At 42.7% G+C, this 20,091-nt stretch overlaps 1 long non-coding RNA gene across 1 annotated transcript; it reads left to right on the top strand.

The window, feature by feature from the left end:
• The first annotated feature begins 3 nt into the window (after window positions 1–3).
• LOC116800983 lies at window positions 4–8,592 on the top strand. The gene is made up of 3 exons (XR_004361701.1): window positions 4–305; window positions 429–681; window positions 8,455–8,592. It is a non-coding gene; the product is annotated as an uncharacterized LOC116800983 (long non-coding RNA).
• Window positions 8,593–20,091: the final 11,499 nt, after the last annotated feature.

The raw sequence follows: 20,091 nt of genomic DNA, 5'->3' as shown, positions 1-20,091 counted from the left end.
AAAGTTTCGCAACGACTACTGGCCCGTCAACTGGAGCTGCCTCAACGAGCGCCACAATGTCATCCACTCGCACACAGACGAAACAGCACCGAGGACACCACACACACGCACTCGAAAGAGGAAACATTTGCGATTTCCTTGCGCGACGTTTCCTGCCGTCATAAAGAGTAAGAGCAAGAGTAGGCGAAAAAAGCGCCACTCTCTTTCGACGTTAGCGCAAACTCGCTCGCATGTGGATCCCATTTGCTTGTGGAGCAAAGTATGAGTAGTTGGTGTGCGGGGGAGGTGAGTTGTTGCTGGCACAGGTGAGTCCATAATTCTGGCTTGTAAATACAAATAAAGGTAAATAGTTTCAGATGCAAAACTAAATCTAAAACTGAACACTTTTGTTGAGATAGTTTTAAAAAAGAAAATATCTCTTTTCACAGCTTTCCTGGAAAAACTCTCTCGCTAGCGCATTAAATATTTAAAATTATTGATTACATTTCTGGACCTGCTTCACCTTTCACCGCCCAGCCCGCCCACACAAACAAAACAAACTCAACGTTACTTTGTATTAACTTGAACTGTAGCAGAGATTTCTGCGATTTAAGAGCGAGCTGCGCTCTCTTCGGCTCTCGTTGTTTCGGCGTATAAGACGGAGAGCGGCTGCCTGTTGATAAGCATTTACATTTACATAAGGTAAATAACGAGCTGTGGATCCTAACAGCTGAACTCCGCGGGGGGGATGGGGGTCATGTAAACAACTACAAAAGTTTTCGGCCCGCAAAAGAGTTATTATGGAAAAAATTAAAATGGGCTATCGAAAAAATTAACTATCCTGAACGGAATCGAATGCAACTTTTTTTTTTGTTAAGTTTTAACAAAGTAAAGCAACATGTCACCGCGAAATGTATTCAACTTTCATTAACCAATATAGTAATGGAGTTTTTTTTTCTACCTTTACAATATTCATAACTCGAGTAAGGGAGAAATGATATCATTAAAAGCATTGAAAATTCTATATTGTATCGTTTTCGAGGAAACTTTCTTGCATTAAAAAAAAAACAGTGAACAAAGGCAATTAAGAGATAAAACTAAATATCATATATATCAAAAGATGCAAGTAACCAATATTTAATTAAGTGAGCTGCTGTTTATGACATTTTATTCAAACACAGTGAAATTTAAAACCCTATAGGCTTATGTGCATTTGCATCTTTAAATATTGCACTCGATTCCAAATTTCTCTATTTGGTTGGATACTAGTCCATTTATTAATCATAAAAATCAATAGCTACGTTTTATATAAAGTAAAATGTATTACAAAAATACACAAGAGCTCAAGGCAAAGTCTCTAAAATAGAAAACCTACTTTGGTTTAATTTTACTATTTCAATTGCAGTTAAATGTTTTTGGATTTTACAACATTTTTGTGCAACAACGACGTAATATTTAAACTTTATAATTTCTCTGCATAGTCAATCTAACTAAAATCCCTAAGAAATGTGACACCAAACATGCATCAAAATTAAGTAAATAAAATACACACTTGTGCATAATTTGCGTTTAGGGATTATGCACAAGAAACTGGCAAGTCTATGCAATTTGGACATTAATCAATAACAAATTCATCTTATAACTTTTATCTGCACGGGCACACTTTCAGAACAAACATATGACTGAAGCGTGTTTCCCCGGGAATTAGTTTAAAGCAAGTTGCCACTTCAATTAGGGCCAAGTCTGGCCAACGAGCGTCTGGATGGCCCCGGTGGCATCGGACTGCTGATAAGGATAACTGCCGAGTTAATCCCCGATGTCGTTGCCAAACATTCAATCACCGGCTGTCAGAAGTTGCAGCACGGGGGCTTAAGGCAACTTTGAAAATTCCAAAACCCACTAAGACAGAGGAGCAATGTGTTTGCCGCAACAAAACAAAATGCATATCAAATTGTTGACTTAATGCAGAAGGGGGAAAACAGATTGATGTCGAGCATGAGCCCAGAGTTCTTATCACAAGTTTTTCCCTACAGCTGTTTGCTTTTCTTTTCACGCTTTGCAAACCGTGAAAGATTTAATGTCTGCAAAGTTATCAAACTGTTGATAGCAGCGCATTGGAAAATGAGCACTTAACTTTTGTCAACCAGACTTGGCCAATTGGGAATAAGCTTGCGCATCTTAAGCGATTGCTTTTTTAAAGAAAAAATCATATCAAATCAGGTGAATTAAAGAGCTAAACATTAAAATCATATGATTCTGTGTTTATTGAAAAGAATGAAAACCGTAGGAAACTACACTTTGTTACCACAATTATAGGATCAAACGTGAAGCCTACGATATAAATCTATAAGATGTCGATTGACCTTGCCAGTTCAAGAATAGGTCACGGCGGGCCGTCTCGAGTATTACTGAGAAATCCAAAGCAATTAGACAAAATGATTTGTGAAACGAGAAAGGATTTGAGAACTCATCTTTTCTCAAAAATCAATGACTTGGCGCAAAATTCGCGTGGGACGAAGCACTGGAAAAGCGGGAAAAACTGAAAAGATTCATGCCCTTTGTTTTCCAATACAACTGACCGTTGGCGGGCGTTTGAGGTGCAAAGTCAAGACGTCAGAGTGATTGTCCTGACATTTGTGAAGGTGGAAAATCAATAAGCGGAGAAAGCGGAGACAGAGATAGGCGGCCAAAAACGCAGCCGCCTGACGTGGCAAACTATTTTACACCTGAACTGTCTGGCCTGTCAAAAAAGAGCTCAGGTGCGAATGCGGGGTGAGAGGTTTCAGGAAAAACAAATAGAGACTGCGTAAGACTGGGGTAAGGTGGAGCTGGAACGGAAGGTACAAGCCGAGCGCTCCGGCTTAATGAAGATATTAGACAGCGTCTGAGGAACGGGTTCCCATCTTGACAGCCATGACGGTCATAATAAGGCAGGGTGTCATAAGCTGTTGAAAGTCGATTGAAAAGGTCGAAGGAACTCGCAGCGGGCCAACTCGACTACCAAAATATTTCTCAGCGTTGCACATTCAGTCGCACTATGGGCTCATGACCAAAATTCCTGCTTAAAATACAAGAAAATTTCATAGAAACAATTATAAAGTTTTTGACTATGACATATTGGACATATTTGAAAGTATCTTTGTATTGAATTTCTAAGATTATAAAGATTCTTATGTCCTTTGCCCGCTTTAAAGTCCATGCCTTTCTTTCTATTCTATGATGTTTTACGATGTTAGAAGTTTAACTAGATACTAGTTAGATCCATTGCGCTAGGTTCCCCTGTCAATTTGTATGCCAAATTTTTTGCTTCAAATTTTTCTGAGTGCGCCTAGCAAAAAAAAGGGGAATTCCACAGAACCGACAACAACAACAGAAGTTGCCAACTTGTCAGCTGACAGGCAGGCGGCGTTCTTAGGGCCGTCCCCCAACCACCATTGTCCACAACACCCAACACCCAGCCCCCTTAAGCCGTCAACCAGCTCGTGTCAAAAGCCCCTTGCCTGCGGCATGTGAGCGGAAAGGGAAAAGGTGTGGGGTGATGGGGTGGGTGGGGAAAAACAAAATTCAAAGGCTGCCAATTGCCAATTGAAGCCGTAAAGTATGCTAAGCAATTTGCGTCGTGTGTGTGGTATTCATGTGGATGTGAGTGTGTGGGTGGGTGTGTGTTTGTGGTGGTGGGGCAGGGAGGTAGGGCTTGGAGGGGCTCAGTGTGTGGTGCGATATTTATTGTTGTTTCATGCCAAACTTGAGCCGGAGTCAGAATCAGCTGGCTGGTTGGTTGTTTAGCTGGCTGGGCGAAGGAGCCATGAGTTGCATGGAGGCATCTGGCACCTGTCGTATCAGAACCCGAACACCGCTCCTAATCCACCTGCTGTCGAGGACCCTTCATAAGTCGAACAGTGTGATTTCGATTTTGGTATGTAGGCTCTCGAACAGCCCTAGCTGCGATGGATGAGGCGTAACCATTTCCGGTCCGCTTCCGGCCTACTTTGACTGAGTGAAACTAAGTTGAATTTATATTCGGTGATGGATTTTCCAGTTATGAAACTTGATTCATATTAGCTCGTGCAATTTTCCACCCAAATCGCAGCATATTGTAGGGTAATAATTTCGGATTATTCATTTGGCAAGTAATGATTTTGGGGCACTAATATACCTACCCGCCGGCAGCTACTCTCCCCCTTTGTTGTATGTATTTCCATTTCCGGCAGACGTCCAGTCACAAAGCTAATCAAAATGTCCGATACATGCACTTCACTCACTCAAACACTCGCACGATTTCCCTCACACGCACTTCGAGTGCAAACTTTGAATCTCGCAGTGTTGTTCGTGTTGGTTTTTCTTGGGGCTTTGGAGTGCCATTCAGAGCGGTGGTGGGGGCAGGCTTGTTCGAGAGTCCTTTATTGGGCGCCTCGAAAAACACTTGAATGAGTGGCCCTTGCCGAAAGGATACCGATTGATTTTACTCACCTCTTCTGCATTTGCGTAGCTATATTTATAAGTGTACATAAAAATGCTTAAAATAAACGAGAGTAATAATCAGATTTCATTCACTTTTCATTTGCGATTTTCCTTTTTTTTTTTTTGCTTGACTATCAGCATGCATTGAAGTGAAGTTGGCTGAGATTAACACGTTTTTCGGTTTGCCAGACTAGCAACATTTGAGTTAGATATTCATTAGAGTGGAAAACAAAATAAACGTTTCTTTATTTTCCAGCTCTTCTAAAAATTGAAAAAAAATATATGTACTCACCTAACCGAAACAATTACATTTATGGTATGGAAATAGAGAGGGAGGGTTTTCTATCCATTAATATTTTATGTACGGTTATGATGCCATTAGCCGTGACCACTTTTTTGCGCCATTTCCGTTTCCGCTGAAGAACAAAAAGTTCGTGTGATAAATTGCAAAATCAATAAGGGCCGGGGCATTGGCAGCCACTGCTGCACTCATAGATAAAGAAGAAAGTAAACAATATGTTAATACCGTAAATATCCGACGCATCGGGGGAGGACAGTCGCCCAAGGACAGGTTGGTTAGGTTGGGGTTAGGGTGCACGATGCAAGTTTCGAGTGTTTACCCAAAGATTACCGATTGAGATTTATGATAGAGCTCGTCTTTAGCTTAATGGCAGTTTTATGATTGCTCTTCTTCCCGTTGATTGATAGAGCGAGAAAGTTGAAAAGGTGGAAAACTACGAGGGTGGCCGGGCAGGGCAATTGGTCTCAGCTGTTGTCGAAAATTTGTCACACAGAGGGAAAATGGAAAAAACTTAAGCGCAACTTACACATGTAATCGAATACATTTCCGCCATCCTCTGTTTATCCAACTGCATCTGGGCAGGCCAATCCATCAAAGGAAAGTGCTAGTGTGTGCATCGCCACTCAAATTACCAACAATAACAATGGGAGAAACCACCATACACCGTAAACCATCCACCCTCAACCCGAAACTCACCCACTCCCCCAGCCGGGCCACATATGCAGCACTCATCCCTTAGGAAAACAGAAACACTTTCTTCCGTGACTTCGCCTGTGATCTGGTGCAGATGTTTGCATTTATTTTGTAATTACTGTCACGCAATGTGACCATCAAATCAAATAAAACGAACTCCCATTTGCCAAAGTGGCGGATGTTGGGCGAGTGAAAGGTGCTTTCACCCGACTCCAAGAGTTGAGTTACAAATCTGTTCTTGGTGGGGAAACTTCTTGTTTCGGGTCGGGTTTAAAGTTTCCATCAAAACAAGAGCGGAACAGGAGACAGAGACAACCCTTCGGATAAATGAATATATTTTGGAGGAAAGTTCATCGGCAGGACCCATAGATAATGAATAAATGATGAAGCGAATTTTAAGCTGGCGACACAAGCGAAACGGAAAATTATTGAAAACTTACTTAAATACAGATTAATATTTAATTGGGGTTTACGGGTTGTTTAATGCGTACATTTAAAATGCAAGTAGTTGAGATGGCAGCATAATTGCCAATTTAAATTAGAGCCCTTAATCAACATTAAGGCAAGTTTTTATCTTATAATTCACATTTGCAAAGCAATCGTATGGAGCTATAAGAAGTTTTCTAGTCTATAAGTATTTTTTTATAGACCAATCCCGCATTCAAGAGACTCCGAACACTGACTAATAACTTATTTATGAACCGGGTTTATTGTTATGACTACTATTCGGCTGTGGGCATGTCTCCAGCCATATATGCCACGAAAACCATTGGGGCAGACAGCCGTAAATACAAGCGAAAACTTTTCAATATTGATAAACTTTTTCTGCACTTTGGCTCGACCGGCCGGAAGCGGAATGCATAACACCGGAAATGGCTCAACGCAGGGTCGCTGCGGCAGCGAGAGGGAGAGAAACAGAGGCAGAGCGACAGGGACAGAGAGACTGGGACAGAGGCAAATGCCATTTACAATTTTTGCAAATAAAAGCCGCTTAAGCAGCGCTTCCCCATCCCAGTTACATGTAATTTGTTTTTATGTCTGCCCCAATACGTGAGATAGCGCCACGAACCGAACACATTTTTTCGCCTGCACACAACTTCGATTAACATTGGCAACATCGCAGGCGGAAATCCAGGACTCAGACGGCAGGACGACAGGACGAGGGCAGGAGTCCTGGGCCGGGGCCAACAAGTGGCTTCGGCCATGGCCCTGAATTCCATATATAATTTCCGCCCAGTGCTGTCATGTGAGAGACGTGGCTTTCCTTTTCGTCCTTTTCGTCCCTTTCGCCTTGCTCCTGTATTTTGTTGGCAGCGAAGTAAAGTGAAAAATATCCTTGTCGTTTGGTGCTGCATTCGAAATTGCAGGCACGAATGTGCAGCGCTTCCTTTTGCTCAACCCTTTTTGCTGTACTTTTAAAACGCTTTTTTAGTTTGTAATGGAAAACATAAGTGATTTATATTTTATTCAATGCTGCGGTTATGATTCAATGTACACATATTTCAGCGTTTCTTGGTAACGTCTTCGTAATTGAGTTTAGCATTTTCTATACTGTGGATTGTATTTCCGAAACTGTGAATCTCTTTCAAACCCAACTCGAATGTTGTTTAAGCCATTTAAATTTGCCTAATATTTGATGGTGGGCTTTCTGGGGATATGAGCACTTCTAACTTGACTACAACAATTAAAGTCATTACCCGCCTATCATGTTGATAGGGGCAGTTCGGGCCATCAAAGTTGTGCGCCCCAATCCCCTTTCCCCACCCCCGCCGAGCAATAATGTCTCATGTGTCCCTCGGCGGGTTTTCGTCTGGCCGAGTTGCGAAAAGTGCCACAAAAACTTTGGCTAAAACCATCCAGCCGCGCCCCCAAATCCCCAGAAAGCCCCCGATTCTCAGCGCCACTTCCACGGCGACTCCCCACCATCGCCCTGAACCGTTTAGCATACAATTAGCCTGCAAAAGGCAGCGGAAAAAGGGGTGATGGCTGGATGGGCGGGTGGTGGGGCGGCGTGGAAAACGCACTGGGAAAGTTGAAGCCCGGCGAAAACTTCGGTGAAAAATATTAAAATTTTCGTTGGGTCGTTGCCTTCCAAAAGGGTTGACCATATGGAAATTAGCATATGACAGCCATTTCGGGCCAGGGGGCGGTGCCGACTCCGCCCCCTTTTCCCACAGTTTCCATTCGCTTTCCCGGGTTGGGGGCTTTAAATTTAAAGTCAGCCGCAAACTTTGTTTCTAGTCATGTGGCAGCAGAGCCCCGCTGTGGATTTTCCACGGAAATGGGGCCGAGAAGGAACTGGGTGAAGAATTATGATTTTTACTTTTTGAGCGTCCACTTCTGTTTGCTACTTTTCGTAATATTTTCCTGTTTTCCGCTTTTGTTTTTTTCTCTGAAAATGGACACCCCATGTGGGTAGTTGGAATACTGATATTAGTTTGCTAGTTTCCCCAGACAACGAAAATTCAATATAGATAATATAATTGGGATTGTATGCCAGTAGAGCCACAGTATCTATGAGACACCTATGAAACCTATTGTTAAAAGTAAAACTGAATGGTTGTGGAGTATTTGGGGACCCCCTACTGTCTAAATGTATATTTGGCATATTGCTTGGTGTAATTACTGTGCGAAGGGCGCTGTGCGCGACAAATGAAGTGAGATTTTAATAAGCCAAATAAGGCGGCCAAAAGTATATCAGGTGAAAGGAAAACATCACGTAAAGTTAACAACATTACAAAGCAGCAGCGAACATTCACCGCAGGAGCATAAGCTTTTCCACTGACTTTTCCCCCGACTTTTCCGCGCTTTTTCAGCCCTGATATCTATGCCATAGCTCGGCAGCCTCGCTTCTTTATGCTCATATTTACGGGGGGCTTGAGCTGTGCACGGTGGGACGAACCAGGAATTTCGCCAATAGAATTTTATATTTTAAAATATTTAAATTTGCAAGTAATAGTTAAATGCACTTACTTGGCAGATAGTAATCCTTGTTTTAAAACATACTTTTGTGATTACAGGTACTTGATATATTATAACCAGATGAGTGAATATCAGACAATGGTGATTTACCCCATAGTGCGAGAAAAGGAGCTTTAATAAGCGGGCTACAAATAATAAGCGCTGCATTGTAAATCAGTCCCTCGTTTTAATGGACCAAAACGGTCCTTATTGTCCCGGAAACTGGAAATGTCTGTTCCCGGGAACAAGTAAAGAAGCAGTCAGTGTTGTTCACACAAATAAAGTATAAAAGAAACAAAATTGCTTTTTAAATTAAAAGTTACATTTTTTTCAACAATTGTGGAATTTTCTTAGCAACTAGTAGTTATAACTTATTTAGCATGTAATATTTTTAGAAAATTCTGATATAATTGCATTCAAGCCACATCAAGCATCAAGGGTATTAAATAGTCGTCACTCTAAAGTATTTTTCGTTGTCATCACTTTTGAGGTAACCAGCAAACGACATCGCAGACACAAAATGGCAGCCATTAAACGCGTTTTACGGGACAAAAAACAACCAACCAAGATGAACAGCTAAAAATAATAATAGGAGACATAAGTATATATATTTATAAATTTTGTATTTATAACAAAGACCGAAAAAATAGACAAGACGGCTATGAACTTCTTAAAATTTCGTTATCTACCTGTCCCATTACCTGTAAGGTTAATTACAAGTATCAAAAATGAAATGAATATTAAATATTTAAAAAAAAAAACGCTCCTTTTATTTTAACGACAATGTTTTTGAAGAACTATAATTCCATAATTTGAATTCATCCCGCCTTCTTTCTTGCTAACACCGCAAATACATAAAAAATAATCCCCAATCCTGGTCGTCATTATGCAGGACCGTTGGTCTGGGAAACTCTAGGCCTCGTTGGCAAAGATGGCTTGGTCGCGAAAAACTGATAGAGCACAAGGGGTCGGTTATTGAACCGCCTTTAAATCGCTTGAGTTATGGTGATGAGGGGCTGGGAGGGCTGTCAAAAGTCACGCCGTATCGATGTGACAAAACAAATTTTGATCAACATACTCATCCAAGAAGCCGCAGATGCTGATGCTCAGTATCTGATGTTGCGAGCGCTGTGATGACAACCTTTTTTTAAGGAAAACATCACGTTGATTCCTTCCTTTTTAAGCGCATTGATATTGATTATGGGTTTCGGGGGACGGCGGTTCCAACGGGCATAATAATAGCTGCTGCTCACGATGTGCACACAGGAGGGCTGACTTGAGTACTTTTTGATGTTGATTATGAGGAAAGTTGTGCCGCCCGATAAGCCGAAAAACTCTCAAAGCCATGAGCGTGCAAATTTTAAACAAGGATTGGGACACAACAGGATGCGTGCTGCCTTTTTACCCATGGCACGTGTGTCCCTAAAAGCCGATCTAATCAAATGGAAGTACGATGCGTAAAAAGCGACAAATTCCGGCTTCAACACCAAGAAGTGAAAATTCGAATTACTCCCGCTTTTGAAATTCTTCTGCCCAATTGGCTTTAAGAATGTGAAAAGCTTTCTATTGAAAGGGAGTTGTATTTCAATTGGTTTCTGTATTACTTTTCGAAGATAGAAAACGGTTTATAAATAGTTACATGCACGATTCTTAAAGGCACTGCAACAGCTAAGCTTCATCATATAACAAATATTGATTGATCAATTACTTATACAAGTTCATCTTATGCCACATCTGGGGCTCATGCCTTTTGGATCAAGACATATAATCCGTATAACCATTCCACTTTAGTGCTTGTTGCATCTGATGTGATTAGGCAAGGACCTTGGGTTACTAAACAGCAAAACCGAGCGAGTCCAAGGTTCACGTGGGTGATTCGTCAAGGCTAACTGACTGGGGCATGATGGGGGCTGTGGCACATAAAAAACAAATCGAGGAGCCAACTGCTGCAGCCAAGCCCACTCCACAGCTCACTGGCAACACTGCTGCCAATGTCGATGACGTCTGTCCTTGTCAGTGCAACAATGACGACAATCAAATGACGTTTGCATCAATGAGCAATTGGCAAGCAGGATAACGAGCAGAAGGATGTGGTGGTGCTCGGTGGTGCCGGGTGGTGCTGGGTGGTGGGAACAGCGAGGAGGCGCAAGGGAAAATGATAGCGTGGATTAAACGATTTTTAATGAAAAGCCTTCAGACGGCCGCATGAATGAATGACACAGAGCGGAGTGACAGGACCTCGAATGTCGATGGCAGGACGGGGACAAAGGACACGCACATGGCCATCAAGCCCACACACACACACACACACACACACACGCCCCGCTGTCTGGGGTCTCAGCTGGAAAGCTGGAAAAAGGGAAATTGCATGATTGAAAATTGCACTTGAGGCCGATCGAGCAACTGCCAAGAAGAACGGGCAGCGTTTTCCTCATCAGCGGCGTCTGCACAAGCCCCGCCCACCAGAAGCCCGCGAACAGCTGTGCGGCATCTAAGCGATTCCAGGACCTTGTGCACCCTGGTTTTTCGCCAGAAGTTCCTGCTCATCGGGTCGCTGTTGTGGGTCCTTTCTCAAAGGAAGATGCCGCTTTTGTGCGGGTTTGTCGGTCAGCAGCAATAAGTGGCCTGCCTGCGGAAAACTCCGGCAAGAAGGGGTTTCCGCCCCTGAATGCTTTGAAGTGGACTCGCATTGTGGCCAAGTTAATGAAGTGGACATATCAGTTAACAGTTAAACAACAAACGAAGCTCGTCCCCAATTGATAAACAGAAATTGGTCAGTGCAGAAGGAGTTGGATGTGAAAGGCGGCGGTAAATGGAGAAAGCTGTCGAAAAAGGGGTGAAATTGAAGGGCTTAAAAGTTCAAAGAAAACTGACTTTCAGATCGGACTCGAAGATAAAGTCAAATACATATTCGAAATGGGTAGGCATGTTATTTCAAGAACAGTGGCCTAATTGAAATGGCATGTGCATGTTTCTCCTGTAAATATCCATCCTACAATTGTACTAATTATACTGATATGGGTTAAAATAGAATAATTAAAGTTCGCAAATCTATATAACAAAGAAAACTCTCTTGCCTTACAGAATTTTCTGGATTTAGTATAGAAGATCGTATGAATAAGTAATATGTGCTTTATAGGTTCGAAGATGTTTACTTCCTCCGGCAGCATTAGCAAAATTATAATAACAATGCTATAAAAAGGGATGCCAATTCATTGAAACCTGAATATTTGCCTGATATGAGCCTGAATGTCCTTTTTGGCAGTCGGCTAGTTGGTGTGGTGAATGCGACATCCCGCTGCGCCAAGAACCGAAATAAATTTCCAAAAATGTCGTCGGCACATTACACGCACCGGGAAAGCGACGCAGATGGTGGGGGGTGTCTAATTATGCAGCGATGACAAAAATAAAAGGAGAAAGGGAAGAGGACACATAGGCGCCAGGACTCGAGACACAGAATGCGCACTATTAACAAAAACAATTTTCCAGCGCCCGCGTCGTATTTAACACACATCATTGCCATCAGGATTGTTTGGGCTGGGTTCTGCTTTGTTGTATGTGGGTCCCAACAAGGAGTAAGGAATCCCTTTTGGCTGCGTGCCACAACCTCCTGCAGGCAGGCAGGACACATTAGAAATTCAAGACTTCAAGTGGAGCAGTAAGTCGCTCTCGAATTGTTAGTTTAGGTGACATATTTCAGTAGCGTCGCCTTCAAGTGTTCAGCACATCTCGCTCTTCCTGGAACTGAAAGATCATCTTGCATGAGGTTTCCCTTTTGGGGTTCTAACAGTTTATTCTCTAATTAAATAATCAATAAAATGTGAATTAACATTAGTTCTCATGCGATAGCCCGCTCGATCTGGCTGCCAGCCAACCCTTTGCTCATTGTTCAATTTGTCGAGGAAAAACAATTAAAAATCTGTAATAGGAAACTCACTGTTTGACTGCCTCGAACGAGACAAAGTACTTTTGTGTTTTTGGGACATTCCCATCTGGTTTTCTTGGAAAATGGTCAGCATGCAAGGGAGCTATTAAGTATTCCCCCAGGGGGAATAGCTACAAATCGCATCGTGGCTAAATAATGCAGCAAATGCAACAAATGTATCCATTAGTCAGAGAGACAAAAGATACAGAACAGATAGGAACCAAGCGATAAGTAAGAATCACACTAGGCAGTTAGTCCGTTTTGAAGAACTGAGTTTGCAGATATGATTTTTTGTTCCATTCGTATACGGTTGTTTTGAATTCTGATTCATACTTCAAACATATAGTTCTTTCATAATGAAGTTTGTACATTTGCAACTAGCAACATATGCACAGGACTCCAACTGCATCCAATCTCAATGGTGTTGATGAAGCAAATCGCAATCGTTCCATCGCAGTGTTTTCTGTTATTAAGACGGAATTGATTATATTTCAAGAACTCATTGTTATCGCCATCTGCAGCCAGTTTTCAGCTTTCAACCCAAACAATTTTCCGTACCAAACTGGGTGCGCTCGGCCAGCTCCTGTCTTCCATTCGTGCACACATCTGGGTTTTATGCATTCCCGTCTAACCAAAGCTGGAGAACCCCAGCCCGGTGTGCCCATTGCTGCTGCTAACTGGCAAACTTACTAATTTTTAGCACCGACCTCTCCGTCGATTTCCCTCTCCGTCGACCTCCGCCGCCACCAATGCCAATGCCAAAGCCAAAGTCGTCCTCCTGCCCTCCATTGCCACTCCCAATCCTTCCGGAGTCCTGCACTTGGTTGCGTGTCGGGCGTCTGCCAAAGTCAGTTGCAGTTACCAAGTACTATATTGTTGCCGTCTGGATGGGCTGGGCTGAGCTGGGCTGGGTTGAGCTGGATTTCAGAGTCATTGGCAATATGTAGGGGCTGTCGCTTGAGCTGCCAGCAAACTGCTGATAATTAATATTTTATGCACACGTCTGCGTTGATTTCTATCTTTATTGTTGTTTGTCTGCCAGACAGACAGTCAGTCAGTCAGCCACCCATCGCAGTTAGCCTTGATTCGATGGCTTTGGATGGCTTTATTGCGAGTTGGCCAAAAGGTATGACCAGGAAGTACAGAAACAAATATAAGTTATGGTTATAAAACAAGAGTCATAAAAATCTTAAGAATTTGTAAAAGAAGTATTACAGAAGTATCTTTTCATTATAAAGCATTCTACTGGGTAAGCAGCAGTCGACTACTGTTCAGCTCCACGATCTTTTTTCCATCTTTTCCGCTATTGTTTGGCCATTGGCAAACGCCTTTGAATGGCTTTTCATTTGGAAAATGTCTGCACAATGTGTCCTGCGGTTCATTACACTTTCTGTTTAGCTTGCTACCCCCAGCTGCGACCCCATAAACCACCTGCGCCCCCCTCTTGCCCCACTGGCTATTATTAAAAGTTCATTAAAAACTCCCTCGAAATGGCGCAATTTTCTATTGGCAGCCCTCTATCTATATTTGCAATAATTAATGGCTGATTACTGGCAAGGCGGACTTCGTTTTTATTGTTATTTTTTCAGCACTTTGTTCTTTATCATCCACTTCGGCACTTTGTTTGGCTTTCAGCTTGACGAACTGAAATTCATGCCTTATCTGTTTTTCGAAAATCCCACCACTATTTTCGAATTTCCCCCGTTTCGTGAGCCGTTTTCACTTTTAATTTTATGGCGTTCTACCTCTTGGGCTCCTCATGCTACACTGCCAAAAATGATTGTATATACATTTTACACTTATTTTAATGCACTTTCCACAAATCACTTGGGGTTTCAAGCCAAAGTTGAAGGTGAATGGTCTGAACTTAAATGTCTTGCCTTGCTGGTCTCGATTTTTATGGAGAGTGGCCCATAACAAGGAGCTTTATTAGTTTTTGCCGCCGGGCGTAACCAAGCGGGCACATCAAGCCAGAAAGGATACGAGACTCGACTCGGAACACGAGACCCACACACCCACAGCATAAGGGACCTCCTTTGGAGCAAGACAAACAACGGAATCATGCGTGAACATTAATTCGATTTGCGCAGATGTTCGGCCAGCAGGAGTAGGAAGGACCACAAGGACAATGGAGGGTGCAGTCCTCAGCTTTAATTTCGCATATTACCCGATGAACTGTTAACAACGGTGGATACGCACCTCGTCCCAACCGTTCCACTTTGTTTTCGATTTCTCGGATGGCACTAGTGACTGAGGATGTGAGCAGTGGTGTCCTGGCTGGTGTCCTGGCCGTATGTCCAACTCTCTCCCCCAGGTGGCGCTGTGTGTGTACTTATGCATTTGATCCCTTGCCCGCTGACCTGGAGTTTTATTTTCCTGTTTGGTGTTGGTCCTTTTGATCTGGTCACTGGTAATGGTTGGGGTTTTGTTTCCGTGTTTGCCGCGGGTAATGCAATTAATGTGATTTTTGGTTGCAAATTAAATGTATTTATCAGCGTTTATCAATTAATTTTCATTTTCATTTACGGTAGACCGTTGCTCGCCACTCGGTTTCTGCGGGAGTTTGACAATTACAAAAAAGTTATTAAACCCGACACTCGGAGTGTGCATGTCCGGCATGTCCGGCAAGTCCTGCCATCGAATTTAATTAAATATTGTGCTCGGATTTATGGCTCAATGGTCAATCATCTTCAGGTCTGAATTAATATTCAGTGGGGCTGGTATAATGTGCCAAAACTAAACAATCAATCTAGTTACAGACACATTCACACACTCGCACAGGGGTTGGCTTTTTGTTAGAGTTTGCTAATTTATTTGTTGCGCCACGCCCCCTGGCTTGTCCAAAATCCATCGCCCACTATCGGCCCCTATGCTAATAATGTATCGTAATTTATTTTCAACATGTTGACAGCCAATGCCGCATTTTGGTGCCGTAAATTTTGTTGCGTGCCTCACCCATGCCCATGACGATTATTACTGCTGCCTGCGATTTTGGTTGCCACACTGGTGATGGTGCTGATGTTGCTCGAACTTGATTTTAGGAACATCAAATGCCCAGAAAAGTGCTTCAAATAGATTGTTATTTTAAGGGTTTCGATTAACATGGGTTGCAACCCATGGTCAATAACGTTGTTGTATGTAGTATAAAAAACTTAATGTATATCATTTAAAATTACTTTTTATACGCACTAAGCTATAAATGATTACTCAACAGAGAAATGGGTATCAGGCAGTTGAGCCACTTAGAGAGTTTGTTTGGCTATAATTTGGTCAAAATAAGTCGCAGAGTCAAAAGATCGACTGTTTTGTGCAGCTGGGGAGCCAAACTAACGATCCCTATCCTTTTTTGGTTGATTTTGAAAAATTAATTTTTTGGTCAATTTTTGCATTTTTTGTAAGGGGTTACATCATCAAATTTTGCAAAAAATGGGTAAAAATCAAGTTCTCAAACTTTGAACGCAGTTCGATTGGGAATATCTCGGCGAGCTTAACGAGGCATAATATTCCACAATTGGAGCATTATTTTTGATTTTAGAGCAAAAAAAACGTATTTTTTTGACATTTTTTCGAAAAAGATGGAAATTGTGAAGATGTTTGGCCAAATGGAACGCATAGCCAAATGGCTAACGCTGAAGAAATGAAAATTTTGTCCAGATAACTAAACAAACTTATCTTTAATATAAGGGTTGACCCACTTTTTGAACAAGACCTGGAAAAGCGGAGACCTCATGTTCGGAGAACCTAGTGTATATCGTTCTATCATGTTTTGAACTCCAACAAAAGTCGCCGGTCTCTCATTCCAGGTCATTCTACTGGCAAGGCGTGTGCGGTAAAAAGCAGAACAAAATTAATTTAAGTTTATTGACATATTGCTAATTAGACAGAACATGACAGCGTATCAAGATTTATAGCGCCCGATAAGCAACAGAAGTCGAGTCCCCAACAACAACAACATGCGAGTGTATATGGTGTGGCCTATGGTGTGGAGGGGCACTGCAGGGCGGATCAATGAACGCATTCATTTTAATTGGTAGACATGGAAAATATGCCAAACAAAGGAAAACGAGGCAAGAAAAATAATTCGAGCGCTGGGGGAGGAAAATCCACGCTGCAGGCAGCGGAAAGTCGCAGTCGCTCTAATTAAATGCACTTGAGAATGCAGGCGAATGTGTCCTCCCTCCGCCGACCCTCTTTTTATGTTGCCAGGGGGGAAGGGGGAGCACGGTTCACTGGAATTTATGTGACTTCCCCTCCGAATGTCTCGTAATTCTCAAACCTACAAGAAGTGCATAAACTTTCGACATTTGTTTTCAAACAACTTGATTTTTTATTGTTCGCTTGGATATGCTTACCTTTTAATATGGTGGCCATCGTCGTCTTTGGGAAGTTGGAAAATGGTGGTGGGGGGCTGGACTATTGATTGCCCCAGCGATGGCATATAAAAAACGAAAATTCGTATAGATAGCGGAAAACACAAAAATTGCTGTTGTGGGTCATAAATTTGCCTGCATGTGCAATGTAAGGGTTTATGGAGGCAGTCGGAAATCCACTGCGATAATGACTGAAACTGGAGAAGGTTCAGTTTTTTGAAAATATATGTTCATGTGCTGTGTTATATTATGCACTGTAAAATAATAATAAAATATAAATTGTTTGTTCAACTCAATAGTGTTTGTTAGCAATGAAGCTTGTCATGTTCTGTAATAAAAACTAGGAAAAGTATCCCATATGTCTCTCATGTTTCATTTTTTATTCAGTTGCTCTGTTTCAATCGATTTCCTTGGCAAGTAAATAACAAAAAAATACTGTTATTTAAAGTCACAGCTTAATAAGGTACTTAAGTATGGTCGAGCAAAGTCATTATTCTACCATGTTGTTACGGATGTTACGGAATGGAGAAAAAGCCATTTCGATTGCAAGGACTGTTGCACACATAGAGCTGCAAAAATCCTGCAAAGGAACCTGGCCTGCAACTGTAGCCAATTTCCGTTTTTCATGTTGCGAAATATGTCAACTTTGGCAGGATTTGTGATTTCGAACGCACACACAGCCGGCGCCGCTTGTGTTTCTACACATCTAGGACATTTGAAGTTGCCCCTTTATTAGTGTCCTGACTGCCCTGCCGGCTCGTGACTCAGCATATCCTGCGACCCGGAAATTTTTCAACGCATATGCCAATTTTGCTGTCACGTTTTGCAATTCTTTCACTGGGGACCCCCCTGACAGCCAAGTTAACTGCTCGGTCCGCCCATTCAGATGTGTCAATCAATGTGGGCAGGGTATAGGTTATCCTATAGGTATTGGCGTGGAAGGTCCAGACTGCACTCCCCCAAAGGGTTAATTGCGATTTGAATGTGGAAAAGCGTGCAGTTGGTGTTCTAATTATGAATTCTCCAATGCAACTTCACTTCTATTCGGTTCGTGACAGCTTGGCGTCTTCGCTGTTCTAGGGGTTGATTTTCCCTCCATTTCGCACAAATTGAACCGTAATTGTTAAATAATAGGGGTGCTGTCAACTGCGGTTATAAAGCAATCAGTGCAGTGCAGCGCAAGGGAAAAGTTTTGGGAGAATCGAGGAATTCGCCAAGAGAGCTATTACATTAATTGCAGTTCTCCTTTCGGTACCTTTTAGGCTACTCCCACAAATAATATTTTGTAATATTTAATCCTTACAAAGGCACTATGTTCGTCAATTAGCAATTAAGTTCTATCTGCATACACGATATGAAGGTACAGTCAGTTCAGAAGCATGTTCTCATTTTAGAGTTAGGGACCATCATAATGTCATCTCTTTGTTGTCAGGCGCTGTAATGCGTTTTGGCAATGACGTAGCGGCGGTACTGCCACCTTTCCATTGAGAAGCTTTTCCAGAAATTGAACCCTGGTTCCGTGGAACTGCCAAGAAAGCAACCACAGCTGAGGCTGAGAATCCCCGGCATTCGGCGCTCGGATTATTCAGTTTGTTTGTTTTTTGATTAAGCGAATTTACGCAGCGCACATTCAGTGGCCGAATGCGCCACGTGTGCACCCCAGAAAACGGAAATTGTGGGTGTGGGAAAGGACCTGCTGCAGTTGAGCCTGAAAAATATTTATTTAAAAAAACCAGCACGCTTGAAAAATGATTTTTGGCAATTAGCAGCAACGTCGTTCGCCAAGAGTAAAGAAAACATTTCCCCCACCCAAATGGCCAACCACCCACCCAAGCCAACAACACGACCTTTCGTCCTTTATTCGCTCTTTTTTCCGGCAAAGAACACGCGTTCGCTTTATTATCCTGCTGCGTCGATTGCAACCTGAGGGATTCGGGAATAAATTATCTGGTTGCACATTTCCCCCTTTTTTTTTACCAGCTGCGCGTGCTGGTGCGTGCGCCACGCCCACCTGGCCACGCCCTTGTTCCGGCAACCACAGCGGCGAGGAATATAGGTCTGCATAATAATGTTATTAAATTAAATATTTGCTTTGGGGTATACGATTTCATAATTTAATTAATTTTTTACATGCTTGACTCGAGCGTCTTGAAAAACTTGGATGAAGACGGAGCGAGGCCCGGAAAAATATTGAATTTTACGGAGCTTGTTGTTTGATAAATGATTGCCATGGTTGCAACTTGGGGGCGGGGCAGTGGGTGGTTGCGGTGCCGCAGGGTGAATCAGTAAGTGAGTGCTGATGACGAGGACGCCCAGTGGGTGGTTGCCACTGCGATTGATTTCCCGGCTGGGCTTTAAGGATGTTAGGTGGCTTCGGATACCAGGCAACATTATGTTAAAGCCAGAGATGAGATAATCACGCTTCTATATATGAGGATATATACAGGTGGTAGTAATAAAAACTTATCATAGGTTTGTTACTAATAGTATTTATGTATGTTACGAAAATGTTTTATTTATGACGCTTGCTTTTAGGATATAAAACAGTGTTCTCTACTAAATCTTCCTATTTTTCGGTTGTTCTTTTCCCGTTGATGTGCCACTTTTCAGCTTATTAACTTCGCCTCTTTTCTTTCCCCAGAATTCCTTGCCTTCAATCTTTCTTGCTGGTCGCCAGTAACTATCCCATTTCTTGTGCAGTTAGCAATGCTTTGGACCGCCTTCTCCCCGGGATCTTGACGACTATTAAGAAACTCATCTTTTATACAATTTGCGAGCATTGAAGGCCCGCGGCTTGAGCCTAAAAACAGAATCCCCTGCGTCCTGCCAACTCCGCCAGGCTGAACCCATTCGAGAAGAACGCTGAGAACGAGAAGAACTTTTAGCTAATTTCATGGAATTGTTTGGGGACCATGGTGCGAGGGGGGTGAGGAGCTGGGGCGGTGCATGGAGTGGCAGCAGCTGCAAATGCAACTTTTACATACATTCTATGCAATTTGCCACGGCTCACATTTCGGGAAGCGCCCTGCCACCACCCCACCGCGCATTTCTCATTCATCTTTAGAGCGAGGGACTGTGGACTGGGGACTGTGCCAATTCAGTGCTAGGAGGTTTTTGAAAACGTAAAATTTCTAATTTTATTTGCCCAGGCAACTATACAAAAGCATCCTGGCGTGCGCTTATTATCCTGTGCGTGCTGCAGCCACCCCCGCGCAACCCACTGCCCATGTCCCCGCGTTCCCGATCCTCCCGGCAGCATCCCTAGCACCAGCGCGGGCCCAGCTGGGCATTGTCCTGTCCCAGGACACGGGCACCGTTGTTGCCGCTGCCGGGCATTTGCTTTTAATGCCTATTAAGCCTAGCAATTAGTGAAGTATTGGTTTTTGAATGGGATGGGATTC

The sequence above is a fragment of the Drosophila sechellia genome, chromosome 2L (genome assembly GCF_004382195.2).
Source record: "Drosophila sechellia strain sech25 chromosome 2L, ASM438219v1, whole genome shotgun sequence".
Taxonomy (NCBI): Eukaryota; Metazoa; Arthropoda; class Insecta; order Diptera; family Drosophilidae; genus Drosophila; species Drosophila sechellia.
The sequence above is the reverse complement of the archived record's forward strand: the minus strand, read 5'-3'. Positions and strand labels throughout refer to the sequence as shown.